This window comes from Triticum aestivum, chromosome 6A (assembly GCF_018294505.1).
Source record: "Triticum aestivum cultivar Chinese Spring chromosome 6A, IWGSC CS RefSeq v2.1, whole genome shotgun sequence".
Taxonomy (NCBI): domain Eukaryota; kingdom Viridiplantae; phylum Streptophyta; class Magnoliopsida; order Poales; family Poaceae; genus Triticum; species Triticum aestivum.
Window position 1 is genome coordinate 237,806,019 of NC_057809.1, and position 19,251 is coordinate 237,825,269.

Here is a 19,251-nt window from a genome sequence, read left to right on the forward strand (position 1 = left end):
TATCACTTATATTGATTGCATGTGATGTTTATCCTTTATGAATCTTATTTTGCTTAGTTTGACGGTAGCATTATAAGATGATCTCTCACTAAATTTCAAGGTATAAGTGTTCTCCCTGTGTATGCACCATTGCAACAGTTCGTCGTGCCGAGACACCACGTGATGATCGGGTGTGATAAGCTCTATGTTCACATACAATGGGTGCAAGCCAGTTTTGCACACATGGAATACTCGGGTTAAACTTTACGAGCCTAGCATATGCAGATATGGCCTCAGAACATTGGAGACCGAAAGGTCGAGCGTGAATCATATAGTAGATATGATCAACATAGTGATGTTCACCATTGAAAACTACTCCGTCTCACGTGTTGATCGGACATGGTTTAGTTGATTTGGATCACGTGATCATTTAGATGACTAGAGGTAGGGCTGGAAAAAAAGCTCGATGCTCGCGAGCTAAACAAGTAGGTCGTGAGTCGGCTCGAATCGACTCGAACTCGAAGAATAACGAGCTGAGCCGAGCTTTAGTTTAAGATCGTTTACAGACCAAGTTAAACGAGCTGATCTCATGAGTACTCGTGTAACTCGTTAGGCTTGGTAAAAAAATCAGTGTTTTTTAGGGGTAGTAAAATACATCCACTAAACACCTTGTGTCCTAGCACAAGGCCCAACTACTCAAGGTCGAGCCACCCAGGAGACTCACACGGACATAACCATATATGCACATGCTAAATTCTCATTTAATCTTTTTATCGTATCTATAAGGTCTGATGTTCATATCTTTAATGAGCTTAACAAGCTAAACGAGCCAACTAGCAAATTATACGAGTTGGGCCAATCTTGAATTTGAGATCGTTATAGTAACGAGTCGAGTCGAGCTAGCTCGTTAATGAAACGAGCTTTAGCGAGTCGAGTTGAGCTGGCTCGACTCGGATCGAATTCCACCCCTAACTAGAGGGATGTCTATCTAAGTGGGAGTTCTTAAGTAATATGATTAATTGAACTTTAATTTATCATGAACATAGTCCTGATAGTATTTGCATAACTATGTTGTAGATCAATACTTTGCAATGTAGCTCCCCGTTATTTTTGATATGTTCCTAGAGAAAAACTATGTTGAAAGATGATAGTAGCAATGATGCGGACTAGGTCCGTGATCTGAGGATTATCCTCATTGATGCACAGAAGAATAACGTCCTTGATGCACCGCTAGGTGAGGGACCTATTGCAGGAGCAGATACAGACGTTATGAACGTTTGGTAAAGCTCGGTATGATGATTACTTGATAGTTTAGTGCACCATGCTTTACGGCTTAGAACCGGGACTTCAAAAACGTTTTTAACGCCACATAGCATATAAGATGTTCCAAGAATTGAAATTGGTATTTCATACTCATGCCCGTGTCGAGAGGTAGAAGACCTATGACAGTACTTTGCCTACAAGATGGGGGAGAATAGCTCAACTAGTGAGCATGTGCTCAGATTGTCTGGGTACTACAATTGCTTGAATCAAGTGGGAGTTAATCTTCTAGATAAGATAGTAATTGACAAAGTTCTCTAGTCACTATCACCAAGTTACTAGAACTTACTGATGAACTCTAATATGCAAGAGATAACAAAAGTAATTCCCAAGCTCTCCACGATGCTGAAATCGGTGAAGGTAGAAATGAAGAAATAGCATCAAGTGTTGATGCTTAACAAGACCACTAGTTTCAAGAAAAGGGCAAAGGGAAAGAAAGAGGAACTTCAAAGAAGAATAGCAAGCAAGTTGCTTCTCCCATGAAGAAGCTCAAAGCTAGACCCAAGCCTGGAACTGAGTGCTTCTATTGCAAAGGAAATGGTCACTGGAAGTAGAACTGCCCTAGATACTTGGCGGATAAGAAGGATGGCAATGTGAACAAAATTATATATTTGATATACATGTTATTGATGTGTACTTTACTTGTGTTTATAACAACACCTTAGTATTTGATACTGGTTCAGTTACTAAGAGTAGTAACTCGAAATGGGAGTTGCAAAATAAACAGAGACTAGTTAAGGGCGAGGTGATGATGTGAGTTGGAAGTGATTCCAAGGTTGATAAGATCACCATCGCACACTCCCTTTAACTTCAGGATTAGTGTTGAACCTAAAATAAATGTTATTTGGTGTTTGCGTAGAGCATAATATGATTGGATCATGTTTATTGCAATACGGTTATTCATTTAAGTCAAGGATAATTGTTATTCTGTTTACATGAATAAAACCTTCTAAGGTCATACACCCAAGGTGAATGGTTTATTGAATATCGATCGTAGTAGTACACATATTCATAATATTGAAGCCAAAGATGCAAAGTTAATAATGATAGTGAAACTTATATGTGGCACTGCCGTTTAGGTCATATTGGTGTAAAGCGCATGAAGAAACTCCATGCTGATGGGCTTTTGGAATCACTTGATTATGAAACATATGATGCTTGCAAACCATGCCTCATGGGCAAGATGACTAGAACTCCGTTCTCCGGAACAATGGAGCAAGCAACTGACTTATTGGGAATAATACATACTGATGTATGCAATCCGATGAGTGCTGAGGCTCGTGGCTGGTATCGTTATTTTCTGATCTTCACAGATGATTTGAGCAGATATGGGTATATCTACTTGATGAAACATAAGTCTGAAACATTTGAAAAGTTCAAAGAATTTTAGAGTGAAGTGGAAAATCATCGTAACAAGAAAATAAAGTTTCTGTGATCTGATCGTGGAGGAGAATATTTGAGTTACGAGTTTGGTTTTCATTTGAAACAATGCACAATAGTTTCGCAACTCACGCCACCTGGAACACCACAGTGTAATGGTGTGCCCGAATGTCATAACCGTACTTTATTAGATATGGTGCAGTCTATGATGTCTCTTACCGATTTATCACTATCATTTTGGGGTTATGCATTAGAGACAACTGCATTCCCATTAAATAGGGCACCATCTAAATCCGTTGAGACGACACCATATGAACTATGGTTTAGCAAGAAACCTAAGCTGTCATTTCTTAAAGTTTGGGGCTATGACGCTTATGTGAAAAAGTTTCAACCTGATAAGCTCGAACCCAAATCGGAGAAATGCGTCTTCATAGGATACCCAAAGGAAACTGTTGGGTACACCTTCTATCACATATCCGAAGGCAAGATATTCCTTGCTAAGAATAGATCCTTTCTAGAGAAGAAGTTTCTCTCAAAAGAAGTGATTGGGAGGAATGTAAAACTTGATGAGGTAATTGTACCTTCCCTCGAATTGGAAATTAGTTCATCACGGAAATCAGTTCTAGTGATTCCTATACCAATTAGTAAGGAAGTTAATGATGATGATCATGAAACTTTAGATCAAGTTACTACTGAACCTCGTAGGTCAACCAGAATACATTCCGCACCAGAGTGGTATGGTAATCCTGTTCTGGAGGTCATTTTACTTGACCATGATGAACCTACGAACTATGAGGAAGCGATGGTGTAACGCCCTCAATACGGCTATATCTCCCACGTGTCGAAGCATGACTTAGAGGCATAACCGCATTGAAAGCAATGTCGCAAATGAGGTAATCTTCACACAACCCATGTAATACATAAGGGAAAGAGATACATAGCTGGCTTACAATCGCCACTTCACACAAATACATAAATAAAGCATTACATCAACCAGTTACAAACAAGGTCTGACTACGAAACCAAAATAAAAGAAGAACCCCAAATGCGACAAAGGTCCCCGATCGACCCCAACTGGGCTCCACTACTGATCAACTAGAACGAAACAACACAAAGGACAAGATCTTCATCAAGCTCCTCCTTGAGCTTGGTTGCGCCATCCGCACGGACTCATCGGCACCTGAAAACTGGTTTTGGAAGTATCTGTGAGCCACGGGGACTCAGCAATCTCGCACCCTTGCGATCAACACTATTTAAGCTTATGGGTAAGGTAAAGGTATGAGGTGGAGCTGCAGCAAGCGACTAGCATATATGGTGGCTAAACATACGCAAATGAGAGCGAGAAGAGAAGGCAAAGCACGGTCGATAAAAGTATGATCAAGAAGTGATCCTATAGCAACCTACGTCAAGCATAACTCCAACAACCGTGTTCACTTCCCGGACTCCGCTGGAAAGAGACCATCACGATTACACACGCGATTGATTCATTTTAATTAAGTTAAGGTTCAAGTTATCTACAACCGGACATTAACAAATTCCCATCTGCCCATAACCGCGGGCACGGCTTTCGAAAGTTCAAATCCCTGCAGGGGTGTCCCAACTTAGCTCATGACAAGCTCTCACAGTCAACGAAGGAATAGACCTCCTCCCGAGACGTTCCGATCAGACTCGGTATCCCGGTACAACAAGACATTTCGACAGGGTAAAACTAAACCAACAACACCGCCCGAATGTGCCGACAAATCCCGATAGGAGCTGCACATATCTCTTTCTCAGGGCACACTCAGATTGTCTTAGGTACGGGTAGGCCAGCCCAGAGTTGCCCCTGGTGGTCACCGGCAGCTGACAGGTGGACCAACACTCAGAGGAGCACTGGCCCGGGGGGTAAAATAAGGATGACCCTCAGGAGCGCGACTCCCAAGGGAAAAGAAAAGACTAGGTGGCAAATGGTAAAACCAATGTTGGGCATTGCTGGAAGAGCTTTACTTAAGGAGAACTGTCAAGGGGTTCCCATTATTACCCAACCGCGTAAGGAAAGCAAAATCCGGGAACATAACACCGATATGACGGAAACTAGGGCGGCAAGAGTGGAACAAAACACCAGGCATAAGGCCGATCCTTCCACCCTTTACCAAGTATATAGATGCATTAATTAAATAAGATATACAGTGATATCCCAACAAGTATCCATGTTCCAACAAGGAACAACATCTCCATGTTCCAACAAGGAACGAACTTCAAACTTCACCTGCAACTAACAACGCTATAAGAGGGGCTGAGCAAAGCGGTAACATAGCCAAACAACGGTTTGCTAGGACAAGGTGGGTTAGGGGCTTGGTTCAACAATATGGGTGGCATGATGAGCAAGTGGTAGGTATCGCAACATAGGCATAGCAAAAGAGCGAGCAACTAAGCAAGCAAAGATAGAAGTGATTTTGAGGGTATGGTCATCTTGCCTGAGATCCCGCAAGGAAGAAGAACGAGTCCATGAAGAAGACAAACGGACGTAGACGAACGGTTCCTCACAAGCACGACGTTACTAGAACCAACCTGAAGAAGCAAACACCGGAAAGAAGCACACAACATAGTAAACACCCATGACATAATCATGGCATGATGCACAATCAAGTATGATGCATGTCCAGTTTAATGAAGCATGGCATGGCAAAGTGCACAAACAACACTACAAGTTAAGTGGTGCTCAATATGCAACGGGTTGCATATTGACGGAACACCACATCAATTATTTAGTTCTCTCTCGTTTATGTACCCAACAAGATTAAATGTTGTTAGCATGGCAAGAGGTGAAACATGATGAAACTATCTAATCTAGGCAAGTTTAAATGAGGTCGGAACAACAAAACAACAAGTCCGGAAACTCCTCATATGCATATATTAGGTTTGGTACTGTTCTTCCCTAAACACAATTTTAGGGTTGTTAAACATGCAAGATGAAAGCACCATGTTAAACTAGGCATTTTTCTACCCCATTTACATATAAAGTTTGTTAAATTTGGAGCTACGGTTAATTAGTTATGAATTAAGTCATTTTAGCATGGCATTTGGGCAAATTTAAACAAACATCATTTTAAGCATTTTAAACATGGATGAAAATTGCATATAATTAAACTAGACAAAATTCTAAGCAACTTTCATATTAAGTTTGTTTAATTCCAATGCACGGTTAATTAGTTAATAAATGCAACAATGCTGAGGGTTTTTCTGCAAAACTGCCAGCCTCTGGATAAATAGGAAAATCATAGAACTTGAAAAAAAAACGTTATTGGGCTGAATCTGAATGCACTGCTGGCCCAACCGAGAGGGGGGCTGTGGGAGCTCACATTGGGCCAAGGCCCGGCTAGAAGAGCAGCAGCAGGCCAGCGACATCTGGCGAAGAGGAGGCAGGCTGGGCCTGGCTGGCGACGCGGGTCAGCGAGGCAGGACTGGGCCGAGGAGAGACGGGCCGTGGCGCTCGTCCATCACCGGATCGAGTCAACGAGGGCGGCGCTCGTCCTGTTGTACGAAGGAGAGGAGCGCATGGGCGTCGCGGCTGTAGGGACTCGGTCTGGCGATCGCCAAGCTAGAGGCGGGGGTGGTTCGGTGGCGTCGGTGTGGATCCGGGTCGAGGAGGCTGCAGCGGCTTCTGGGCGAGGGAAAAACAAGGGCGACGGGGAGGCAACGTCTTGGGCTCCTAGTGGCCGAGCGGTTGTGAATCTTCGAGGCAGCCATGGCAGTCTCCTGATACAGAGAAAAGAGAGATACGGGGTGAGGGAAGAACCAGAGACCTGAGCGGCGGGGAGAGGAAATAGAGATGGAGAGACAAGGGCTCGGCCTGGTGCTCGCTGGAGATCGAGGAAACGGGGACGAGCTGCTCGTGATCCCCTCGGGATCGAGCAGAGGAGGTGGCCTCGGGCATGAGCAGGGGATCGAGCGAGGACACATTGACTTGCTGCCGAAAAATGAGGAAAACTGAGAGGCGGCGGTGGATCCGAGACGGAGGCTGGTGGTTTGGATCGGGAGGGATCCCCAGAAAGAGTGTGGCGGCGGCGCAAGGGACAAGGCTCCTAGATTTTAGGGTTAGGTTGAATCGGTAGGTGGTGGTCTTATATAAAACAAGTAGATTTGTGATAGGGGCATTTGATCCCTTCGATTTTAATCGGACGGACCCGGATAAAAGGTTAGGGAGCCCAAATAAGAAAACGGAGACGTTTTGTAGACATTTGGGGATGATCCGGATCCAACGGTAATGATTGTCCGGGTCGAGTCCCGGACAAATTTCGGACGCGCGCACGAGGAGGGCTGCGGGCTGACGAGAGAGGTTAGGTTGGAACTTGTGGGCTGTGCAGAAGGGCTCGAGGTGAGAGAAGAGAAGGGAGAGAGGCCCGGCAACTGTTTCCGGAGACCGAAAACGTCCGACGTTAGACCGGCTATATTGCCGCTATAGTTATCCGTTGGGGCGTCAAACGGACTCTGAACGCGATGAAACTTGGCAGGCGGTCTAATAACAACAAAACAACACCACATGCCAACTTTCAACCCATTCCGAGAACATTTTTTGGCCACTTATAAAATAATATTTCGGACGTGCCGCGGGCGCGTGCAAGTGTGTCTGGGTTCAGAATGGACAACGGAAGGAACTGGGAAACTCGGACGGATGCAAGTTTTAAAACATGAAGATGCAATGCGGATGATGACATGACAAGATGAAACACGCAAGCGAAAGACAAGGCAACAACAGCGAATAACTGGACGACAACTGGCACATCGGTCTCGGGGCGTTACAACACTCGACCACTACGAGAGGATCTCGTCCCGAGATCTAGAATGGCACCGGAGGGAAAAACGGAAGAGAAAGAGAAGAGGTAAAACTAAGTTGCTTCTTTGACGAACAAGTGAAACCAAAGAACCTTGAAAAGGTTAAGCCATTACAAGAAAATAATACAACGGAGATGAACGAAGTTGAAAACACTCCGTTAGCAAAGAGGAACAAGGAACAAAAGTAATAATGGAATCAAAAGAACAGAGGAGAAAACAACATCTTCTACCACAAATGAGCTTGAAAAGCATATTTAGGAGAAGAGTCGAACGGAGTTGTTGGAAAACCAACAACGAAAAGAGTAAGCTTGATGTGGGCTTAAGGAAAACATCTCAAATTATGAGGTGACAACCTGCCACTCACGAGAAAAAGAATTGGATTGATATGAACAAGGAGATGAGAAAATATTTCACTGGGAGGGTAAAAGAAGAACTTGGGTCACTTATGAGCACCATAGATAGCAACAAACCTTAGGGAAGGCTTTAGGTGAAATATAATACAAGGTAACCCCAATGACGAGATTGGTGGATTTAAATACCTCATCTTGATAACTTGTGAAACACGAAGCACGAAGGGAAATTATCAAGAATGACATAACACCACCTCAAAAGATATGCGTGAAAGAATTGCACTCCGGATTACAAGATGAAGAACGCTTGAGCTTCTGTGAAAAGAATCCTGATGAACGCTTCACGAAGGGGAAAAAATCCTTGATGAACCATCATGTAGAGTCTCCATGAAGAACTCCGGTAAACAAAAGGATAAAAAGAAAGACAAATTGAAAACACAAGGTGAATCCTTGCAATGATTTAGATGGATATCTGTGATAATTAGAGCTTGGAACTCCGGGAAAGAAAAGACAAGGCATCTCGAACTGAGAATATGATATGATGAACCACTCCGGAAAAAAAGGAATTAATCACTTGGATGGAACAGGAATAAGAATTATGTTATGCGTATCCTTCAACAATTTAATTGCTGACAAGCAACGGATTTGGCATACTACTTATCCTCGTAGAAAGATTAAGAGAGATATAGCGCAAACTTGAGAAGGTCTTCATCGAACCACCGGCAGAATTTGAAAAGCACGAATGCATAGATATGATACACGAAGGAAGAAAACTCTTGAACGAACCACCGTAAGAATTGAGAAAGAACGAATAAAACATAAAGAAACACCGGGAAGAATTAGCAAATACACGAAGATGCTTGAGAGGATTTAGATACATGAGAACGAAGAGATCACGAGCCGATTAAAGATCGCTTGAACAAAGCACCGGTAAAATTTTGAGAATGATAGCTGAAAGCTGAGAATGAATAAATCTTAGATGATGGGCTCCGGATGAACAAACTGAAAAGACTCTTGAATTGCTCCGAATAGGTGAAAAGAATTCTCACAACCGAAAATAATTATGAGAGAATGGCATAAAGCTAGAAGCACGAATCTTTAAGAGAAAAGAGCAAGATTGAGAGAAAAATTCTTCTTTGGTCTTCAAAATCCGAGAATAACGACGAGAAACATCACCAAGAATTATTTAGACACTCCGGAAGAACCAAAACGAAGACGTTGAGCCAACGATGAAAAGAATTTGAAAGATCTTGGAGAAATACATATGACTGATGATAAATCATTCTTACGTCAAAACTTCAAAAGGAATTTTTAAGGATATCTCCGGGAAAATTAAAAGAGTCAGGTAAGATCCTGGGAAAAGACCTGTGGGTTAGGGCCCACTCAAAAGAAACACCGTTGAACGATTGCTTGAAGGAGAAATTGCACCAGTTGAATTACATGACTCGAATGAGATAACAACCTCGAAAGATCTTGAATGAATGCAGAGTGGAAAACATGAATCTTGAAGATAACTTGAGCACTCCGGAACAAATGAATAGCGAGAAATGAATGAATATGAGGAGCACCGGTATGAGAAGGCATTTGAAGCAAGGAAAAGAATATGATCCACAAAGAAAACTAGAATTGAAACCACCGGAGAAGAAAAAGAATGGATAATGGTGAACTAGAAACTTCATTAAAATCTTCATGAGCATCACCGGGTACGAACATGAAGGAAGAAGAATGGAGAGACTTCCATAATAAAATGGATAGTGATTAAGAAATCTGAATCATTGAAGAAAAAGGGGTGGGTGGGTGGGAAAAACAAAGGCAACTTGGAGACGGATGAAACCAACACCATTGAGAAGACTTGAGTTGATCTTGCGAATGTTGAAATGATCGGATCCACTTGAAGAGAAGCACACCGGTGAAAAGGATTGACATGACAATCTCGATGATCAAGAAGGATTGGTATTCACATAGAAATATGAGAACACCACTTGGAAAAGGTATGGAATCGACATTTGACTTCGAAGCAACTCGAATACCACAACTCAAAACAAAACAAAGGATTGGCTTGCGGAATAAGCCGGAACAAACATACGATAGAGATTTCGTCCGAAGTTTTCATGGTGGGGCCTACACGGGCTCGATCGTACAGCACCATCATGTACAAGGCAGTGCACATGACATACGAAGCGTCCCCGAGTCGGCATAGCCAAGGACTCTTTAAGACACAACGAGACCACTGTAAAACCAACCATGGATAGGCGGACCACTAGACGTCGAACCCCAATTTCATATCATACATCTGTCGGAAAGATATCCTAAGAGCTACTTGATTCCCACCTATGAGACTCCCGAACCTTTCCGGTTATGCAATCAGGTGTTGGGGATACAGGGGAAGCATAATATCTCACCCAAACTAACAAATCCTACATCCAGCTGTATCCATCCTTCAACACATAACCAAGAAACCTTCGGAAATCATCTACCTCAACCTTCGAAAAGCATCCGTTATACAAGTTATGGCGATACTCCCGAACTCCCGCCCCAGTACTGGGTGGCGTCGAGGTTATCTCACCAACGAACTGGATAAAAGAGATTTTTGATGGCGTACTAAACTCAGGTATTCCAGAACTGCAACGATAAAATTATGATGACAACACCTCAGAGCTCAACTCCCCGGGACACTTCCACAAAACCCCTGACAGGAGACACCAAGACAATGTTCTCGTCACAAAACCATCGAAATGATTCCAAGATACCCGCGTGATCCTAAATTTTTTTTAGTGAAATTTGAGAAGAGAAGAGTCAAAACTCTACGTCAGGATACCTTACCAGAGCGATGAGGAGACTGGGAAGTAAAACGAATTCCTAAATCTCCGATATATATTTCCTAAATGACTCAAAACATTTTTTTTAGACACAACTCGGCCGCTAAAAACGATCAAGTAATGGGGCTCCTAAGGTCGGGAAGGCTCTGATTACCAACTTGTAACGCCCTCGATACGGCTATATCTCCCACGTGTCGAAGCACGACTTAGAGGCATAACCGCATTGAAAGCAATGTCGCAAGTAAGGTAATCTTCACACAACCCATATAATACATAAGGGAAAGAGATACATAGCTGGCTTACAATCGCCACTTCACACAAATACATAAATAAAGCATTACATCAACCAGTTACAAACAAGGTCCGACTACGGAACCAAAATAAAAGAAGAACCCCAAATGCGACAAAGGTCCCCGATCGACCCCAACTGGGCTCCACTACTGATCAACTAGAACGAAACAACACAAAGGACAAGATCTTCATCGAGATCCTCCTTGAGCTTGGTTGCGCCATCTGCACGGACTCATCGGCACCTGCAAACTGGTTTTGGAAGTATCTGTGAGCCACGGGGACTCAGCAATCTCGCACCCTTGCGATCAAGACTATTTAAGCTTATGGGTAAGGTAAAGGTATGAGGTGGAGCTGCAGCAAGCGACTAGCATATATGGTGGCTAAACATACGCAAATGAGAGCGAGAAGAGAAGGCAAAGCACGATCGATAAAAGTATGATCAAGAAGTGATCCTATAGCAACCTACGTCAAGCATAACTCCAACAACCGTGTTCACTTCCCGGACTCCGCCGGAAAGAGACCATCACGATTACACACGCGATTGATTCATTTTAATTAAGTTAAGGTTCAAGTTATCTACAACCGGACGTTAACAAATTCCCATCTACCCATAACCACGGGCACGGCTTTCGAAAGTTCAAATCCCTACAGGGGTGTCCCAACTTAGCTCATGACAAGCTCTCACGGTCAATGAAGGAATAGACCTCCTCCCGAGACGTTCCAATCAGACTCGGTATCCCGGTACAACAAGACATTTTGACAGGGTAAAACTAAACCAACAACACCGCCCGAATGTGCCGACAAATCCCGATAGGAGCTGCACATATCTCTTTCTCAGGGCACACTCAGATTGTCTTAGGTACGGGTAGGCCAGCCCAGAGTTGCCCCTGGTGGTCACCGGCAGCTGACAGGTGGACCAACACTCAGAGGAGCACTGGCCCGGGGGGTAAAATAAGGATGACCCTCAGGAGCGCGACTCCCAGGGGAAAAGAAAAGGCTAGGTGGCAAATGGTAAAACCAATGTTGGGCATTGCTGGAAGAGCATTACTTAAGGCGAACTGTCAAGGGGTTCCCATTATTACCCAACCGGTAAGGAATGCAAAATCCGGGAACATAACACCGATATGACGGAAACTAGGGCGGCAAGAGTGGAACAAAACACCAGGCATAAGGCCGATCCTTCCACCCTTTACCAAGTATATAGATGCATTAATTAAATAAGATATATAGTGATATCCCAACAAGTATCCATGTTCCAACAAGGAACAACATCTCCATGTTCCAACAAGGAACGAATTTCAAACTTCACCTGCAACTAACAACGCTATAAGAGGGGCTGAGCAAAGCGATAACATAGCCAAACAATGGTTTGCTAGGACAAGGTGGGTTAGGGGCTTGGTTCAACAATATGGGTGGCATCATTAGGAAGTGGTAGGTATCGCAACATAGGCATAGCAAAAGAGCGAGCAACTAAGCAAGCAAAGATAGAAGTGATTTTGAGGGTATGGTCATCTTGCCTGAGATCCCGCAAGGAAGAAGAACGAGTCCATGAAGAAGACAAACGGACGTAGACGAACGGTTCCTCACAAGCACGATGTTACTGGAACCAACCTGAAGAAGCAAACACCGGAAAGAAGCACACAACATAGTAAACACCCACGACATAATCATGGCATGATGCACAATCAAGTATGATGCATGTCCAGTTTAATGAAGCATGGCATGGCAAAGTGCACAAACAACACTACAAGTTAAGTGGAGCTCAATATGCAACGGGTTGCATATTGACGGAACACCACATCAATTATTTAGTTCTCTCTCGTTTATGTACCCAACAAGATTAAATGTTGTTAGCATGGCAAGAGGTGAAACATGATGAAACTATCTAATCTAGGCAAGTTTAAATGAGGCCGGAACAACAAAACAACAAGTCCGGAAACTCCTCATATGCATATATTAGGTTTGGTACTGCTCTTCCCTAAACACAATTTTAGGGTTGTTAAACATGCAAGATGAAAGCACCATGTTAAACTAGGCATTTTTCTACCCCATTTACATATAAAGTTTGTTAAATTTGGAGCTACGGTTAATTAGTTATGAATTAAGTCATTTTAACTTGGCATTTGGGCAAATTTAAACAAACTTCATTTTAAGAATTTTAAACATGGATGAAAATTGCATATAATTAAACTAGACAAAATTCTAAGCAACTTTCATATTAAGTTTGTTTAATTCCGATGCATGGTTAATTAGTTAATAAATGCAACAATGCTGAGGGTTTTTCTGCAAAACTGCCAGCCTCTAGATAAATAGGAAAATCATAGAACTTGAAAAAAAAAGTTATCGGGCTGAATCTGAACGCACTGCTGGCCCAACCGAGAGGGGGGTAGTGGGAGCTCACATTGGGCCAAGGCCCGGCTAGAAGAGCAGCAGCAGGCCAGCGACATCTGGTGAAGAGGAGGCAGGCTGGGCCTGGCTGGCAACGCGGGTCAGCGAGGAAGGACTGGGCCGAGGAGAGACGGGCCGTGGCGCTCGTCCATCACCGGATCGAGTCAACGAGGGCGGCGCTTGTCCTGTTGTACGAAGCAGAGGAGCGCATGGGCGTCGCGGCTGCAGGGACTCGGTCTGGCGATCACCAAGCTGGAGGCGGGGGTGGTTCGGTGGCGTCGGCGTGGATCCGGGTCGAGGAGGCTGCAGCGGCTTCTGGGCGAGGGAAATACAAGGGCGACGGGGAGGCAGCGTCTTGGGCTCCTAGTGGCCGAGCGGTTGTGGATCTTCGAGGCAGCCATGGCAGTCTCCTGATACAGAGAAAAGAGAGATACGGGGTGAGGGAAGAACCAGAGACCTGAGTGGCGGGGAGAGGAAATAGAGATGGAGAGACAGGGGCTCGGCTTGGTGCTCGCTGGAGATCGAGGAAACGGGGATGAGCTGCTCGTGATCCCCTCGGGATCGAGCAGAGGAGGTGGCCTCGGGCACGAGCAGGGGATCGAGCGAGGACAAATTGACTTGCTGCCGAAAAACAAGGAGAAGTGAGAGGCGGCGGTGGATCCGAGACAGAGGCTGGTGGTTTGGATCGGGAGGGATCCCGAGAAAGAGTGTGGCAGCGGCGCGAGGGACAAGGCTCCTAGATTTTAGGGTTAGGTTGAATCGGTAGGTGGTGGTCTTATATAAAACAAGTAGATTTGTGATAGGGGCATTTGATCCCTTTGAAATTCGGACGGACCCGGATAAAAGGTTAGGGAGCCCAAATAAGAAAACGAAGACGTTTTGTAGACGTTTGGGGATGATCCGGATCCAACGGTAATGATTGTCCGGGTCGAGTCCGGGACAACTTTCGGATGCGCGCGCGAGGAGGGCCGCGGGCTGACGAGAGAGGTTAGGTTGGAACTTGTGGGCTGTGCAGAAGGGCTCGAGCTGAGAGAAGAGAAGGGAGAGAGGCCCGGCGACTGTTTCCGGAGACCGAAAACGTCCGACGTTAGACCGACTATATTGCCGCTATAGTTATCCGTTGGGGCGTCAAACGGACTCCGAACGAGATGAAACTTGGCAGGCAGTCTACTAACAGCAAAACAACACCACATGCCAACTTTCAACCCATTCCGAGAACATTTTTCGGCCACTTATAAAATAATATTTCGGACGTGCCGCGGGCGCGTGCAAGTGTGTCTGGGCTCAGAACGGACAACGGAAGGAACTGGGAAACCCGGACGGATGCAAGTTTCAAAACATGAAGATGCAATGCGGATGATGACATGACAAGATGCAACACGCAAGCGAAAGACAAGGCAGCAACAGTGAATAGCTGGACGACAACCGGCACATCGGTCTTGGGGCGTTACAGATGGTGAGCCCAGATTCCGTGAAATGGCTTGAAGCCATGAAATATGAGACGAGATCCATGTATTAGAACAAAGTATGGACTTTTATTTACTTTCCCGTTGATCGGTGAGCCATTAAGAATAAATGGATTTTCAAGAGGAAGACGAACACTGATAGTAGTGTTACTATCTACAAAGCTCGAATTGTCGCAAATGGTTTTCGACAAGTTCAAGATGTTGACTACGATTAGATTTTCTTACTCGTAGCGATGCTTAAGTCTGTCAGAATCATGTTAGCAATTGCCACATTTTATGAAATCTGGCAAATGGATGTCAAAACTGCATTCCTTAATGGATTTCTTAAAGAAGAGTTGTATATGATGCAACAAGAAGGTTTTGTCAATCCTAAAGGTGCTAACAAAGTGTGCAAGCTCCAGCGATCCATCTATGGACTGGTGCAAGCATCTCGGAGTTGGAATATATACTTTGATAAAGTGATCAAAGCATATGGTTTTATACAGACTCGCGTGAAGCCTGTATTTACAAGAAAGTGAGTGGGAGCACTACAACATTTCTGATAAGTATATGTGAATGATATATTGTTGATCAGAAATAATGTAGAATTTTCTGGAAAGCATAAAGGAGTGTTTGAAAAGATTTTTTCAAAGAAAGACCTCGATGAAGCTACTTACATATTGAGCATCAAGATCTATAGAGATAGATCAAGACACTTGATATATTTTCAATGAGTACATACCTTGACAAGATTTTGAAGTAGTTCAAAATGGAAAAGTCAAAGAAGGAGTTCTTGCCTGTGTTGCAAGGTGTGAAGTTGAGTAAAGACTCAAAACCCAACCACGGCAAAAAATAGAAAGAGAATGAAAAGTCATTCCCTATGCCTCAGTCATAGGCTCTATAAAGTATGCTACGCTGTGTACCAGACCTATTGTGTACCTCACCATAAGTTCGGCAAGAGGGTACAATAGTGATCCAGGAGTGGATCAATGGATAGCGGTCAAAAATATCCTTAGTGGAATAAGTAAATGTTTCTTGGCTATGGAGGTGACAAAGAGTTTGTCGTAAAGAGTTACATCAATGCAAGCTTTGACACCGAACTAGATGACTCTAAGTCTCGATCTAGATACATATCCAAAGTGGGAGCAATTAGCTAGAGTAGCTCCGTGCAAAGCATTGTGGACATAGAAAATTTGCAAAATACATACGGCTCTGAATGTGGCAGACCCGTTGACTAAATTTCTCTCACAAGCAAAACATGATAACTCTTTGGGTGTTAATCACATAGCGATGTGAACTAGATTATTGACTCTAGTAAACCCTTTGGGTGTTAGTCACATGGAGATGTGAACTAATCACATAAAGATGTGAACTATTGGTGTTAGATCACATGACGATGTGAACTAGATTATTGACTCTAGTGCAAGTGGGAGACTGAAGGAAATATGCCCTAGAGGCAATAATAAAGTTTTTATTTATATTTCCTTATATCATGAGAAATTTTTATTATTCATGCTAGAATTGTATTAACCGGAAACTTAGTACATGTGTGAATACATAGACAAACAGAGTGTCCCTAGTATGCCTCTACTTGACTAGCTCGTTAATAAAAGATGGTTAAGTTTCCTAGCCATGGACATGTGTTGTCATTCGATGAATGGGATCACATCATCATCATTAGAGAATGATGTGATGGACAAGACCGATCCGTTAGCTTAGAATAATGATCGTTCAGTTTTATTGCTATTGCTTTCTTCATAACTTATACATGTTCCTCTGACTATGAGATTATGCAACTCCCAAATACCGGAGGAACACCTTCTGTGATATCAAACGTCACAACGTAACTGGGTGATTATAAAGATGCTTTATAGGTGTCTCCGATGGTATTTGTTGAGTTGGCATAGATCGAGATTAGGATTTGTCACTCTATGTATCGGAGAGGTATCTCCGAGCCCTCTCGGTAATGTACATCACTATAAGCCTTGCAAGCCATGTAGCTGATGAGTTAGTTAGGGGATGTAGCATTACAGAACGAGTAAAGAGACTTGCCAGTAACGATATTGAACTAGGTATTGAGATACCGACGATCGAATCTCGGGCAAGTAACATACCGATGACAAAGGGATCAACGTATATCGTTATGCGGTTTAACAGATAAAGATCTTCGTGGAATATGTAGGAATCAATATGAGCATCCAGGTTCCTCTATTGGTTATTGACCGGAGACATGTCTCGGTCATGTCTACATAGTTCTCAAACCCGTAGGGTCTGCACGCTTAACGTTCGGTGACAATCGGTATTACGAGTTTATGTGTTTTTATGTACCGAAGGTAGTTCGGAGTCCCGGATTTGATCACGGACATGACGAGGAGTCTCGAAATGGTCGATACGTAAAGATCGATATATTGGTAGCCTATGTTTGGACATCAGAATGGTTCCGGTGAAATCGGGAGTATACCAGAGTACCGGGAGGTTACCGGAACCCCCCGGGAGGTATATGGGCCTTAGTGGAAGAGAGGGAAATGAAGCAAAGGAGGGGGCGTGCCCCCCCAAGCCCAATCCGAATTGGGAGGGGGGCCGCCCCCCCTTTCCTTCGTTCTTCCCTCTCCTTCCTTCTCTCCTAGAACAAACAAAGGGAAGGGGGGAATCCTACTCCTGGTGGGAGTAGGACTCCTTGGTGCGCGCCTAGAGAGGCCGGCCCCTCCCCTCCCCCACTCGTTTATATACGGGGGAGGGGCACCCCATAGACACACTAATTGATCATTGATCTCTTAGCCATGTGCGATGCCCCCCTCCACCATAATCCATCTCTGTCATATCGTACCGGTGCTTAGGCAAATCCCTATTCCGGTAGCATCATCATCACCGTCATCACGTCGTCATGCTGAAGAAGCTCTCCCTCGACACTCTGTTGGATCGTGAGTTCGTGGGACGTCACTGAACCGAACGTGTGCAGATCACGGAGGTGCCGTACTTTCGGTACTCGGATCGGTCGATCATGAAGACGTACGACTACATCAATCGCGTTGTCATGACGCTTCCGCTTACGGTCTACGAGGCTACGTAGACAATACTCTCCCCTCTCGTTGTTATGCATCACCATGATCTTGCGTGTGCGTAGGAATATTTTTGAAATTAATGCGTTCCCCAACATCTCTCTCTCTCTCTCTCGTGTTCTTGATTCGGCATGATCTTGATGTATCGCGAGCTTTGCTATTATAGTCGGATCTTATGATGTTTCTTCCCCTCTACTCTCTTGTAATGGATTGAGTTTTCCCTTTGAAGTTATCTTATCGGATTGAGTCTTTAAGGATTTGAGAACACTTGATGTATGTCTTGCATGTGCTTATCTGTGGTGACAATGGTATATTCATGTGATCCACTTGATGTATGTTTTGGTGATCAACTTGCGAGTTCTGTAACCTCGTGAACTTATGCATAGGGGTTTGCACACATTTTCGTCTTGACTCTCTGGAAGAAATTTTGGGGCACTCTTTGAAGTTCTTTGTGTTGGTTGAATAGATGAATCTAAGATTGTGTGATGCATATTGTATAATCATACCCACGGATACTCGAGGTGACATTGGAGTATCTAGGTGACATTAGGGTTTTGGTTGATTTGTGTCTTAAGGTGTTATTCTAGTACAAACTCTAGGATAGATCGAACAGAAAGAATAGCTTCGTGTTATTTTACTACGGACTCTTGAATAGATCGATCAGAAAGGATAACTTTGAGGTGGTTTCTTACACACCAAATAGGGAAGATAGATTTTGAAAGAGGCATAAGTATTTAGAAACTAAAAGGTTGCAAGAAAGGCTAGATGTTTGTGCTGAAAATTTAAATTTTCTTAGCCATCCTTGTGAACTTTGCAATGAACGTGGTCATTTAAATATCCAATGCAAATTTTTTCATGATCGAATCGTGTCCAAATATTGTGACGACTTGATTTCCCTTGCGCATCATAATGAACTTAGTTTGCTTGTGGGTTATGAAGAAATGAAACGTATAACTAAGGATCTTCCAGAATTTGTCCTTGATAAAGTTCTTGATTTTGATCTAGAGGAAATTTATATGTATTGTGCGGTGAATTGCATTGAAAATCCTTATATTGCCAATTACATAAAGAGAAGAAAACAATTAGAAGATGAATAGAATACTAATGAAAGGGAAGAGATTTCCCAATATCCTCCTATTATTTCTTATGATGAATCAGGTAACGAGGAGGAGCCTTCTATTCAACCAATCTCATTAATAAGGAGCTCCAAAAAGAGGATTAAACCCATACTTAATGTGAAGAAGAAAAAGAAAAGACAGAGAAGCAAAGGTAAAAAGGTATCCCTCCCAAATGATGTTGCTCCTATTATTCATTGTGATGATGATAATTGCTATACTATTGGTGCTATCCGTACTATTAATGATGAGAGTGATTATGCTTATGATATGCAAAGGCCCAATCTTGG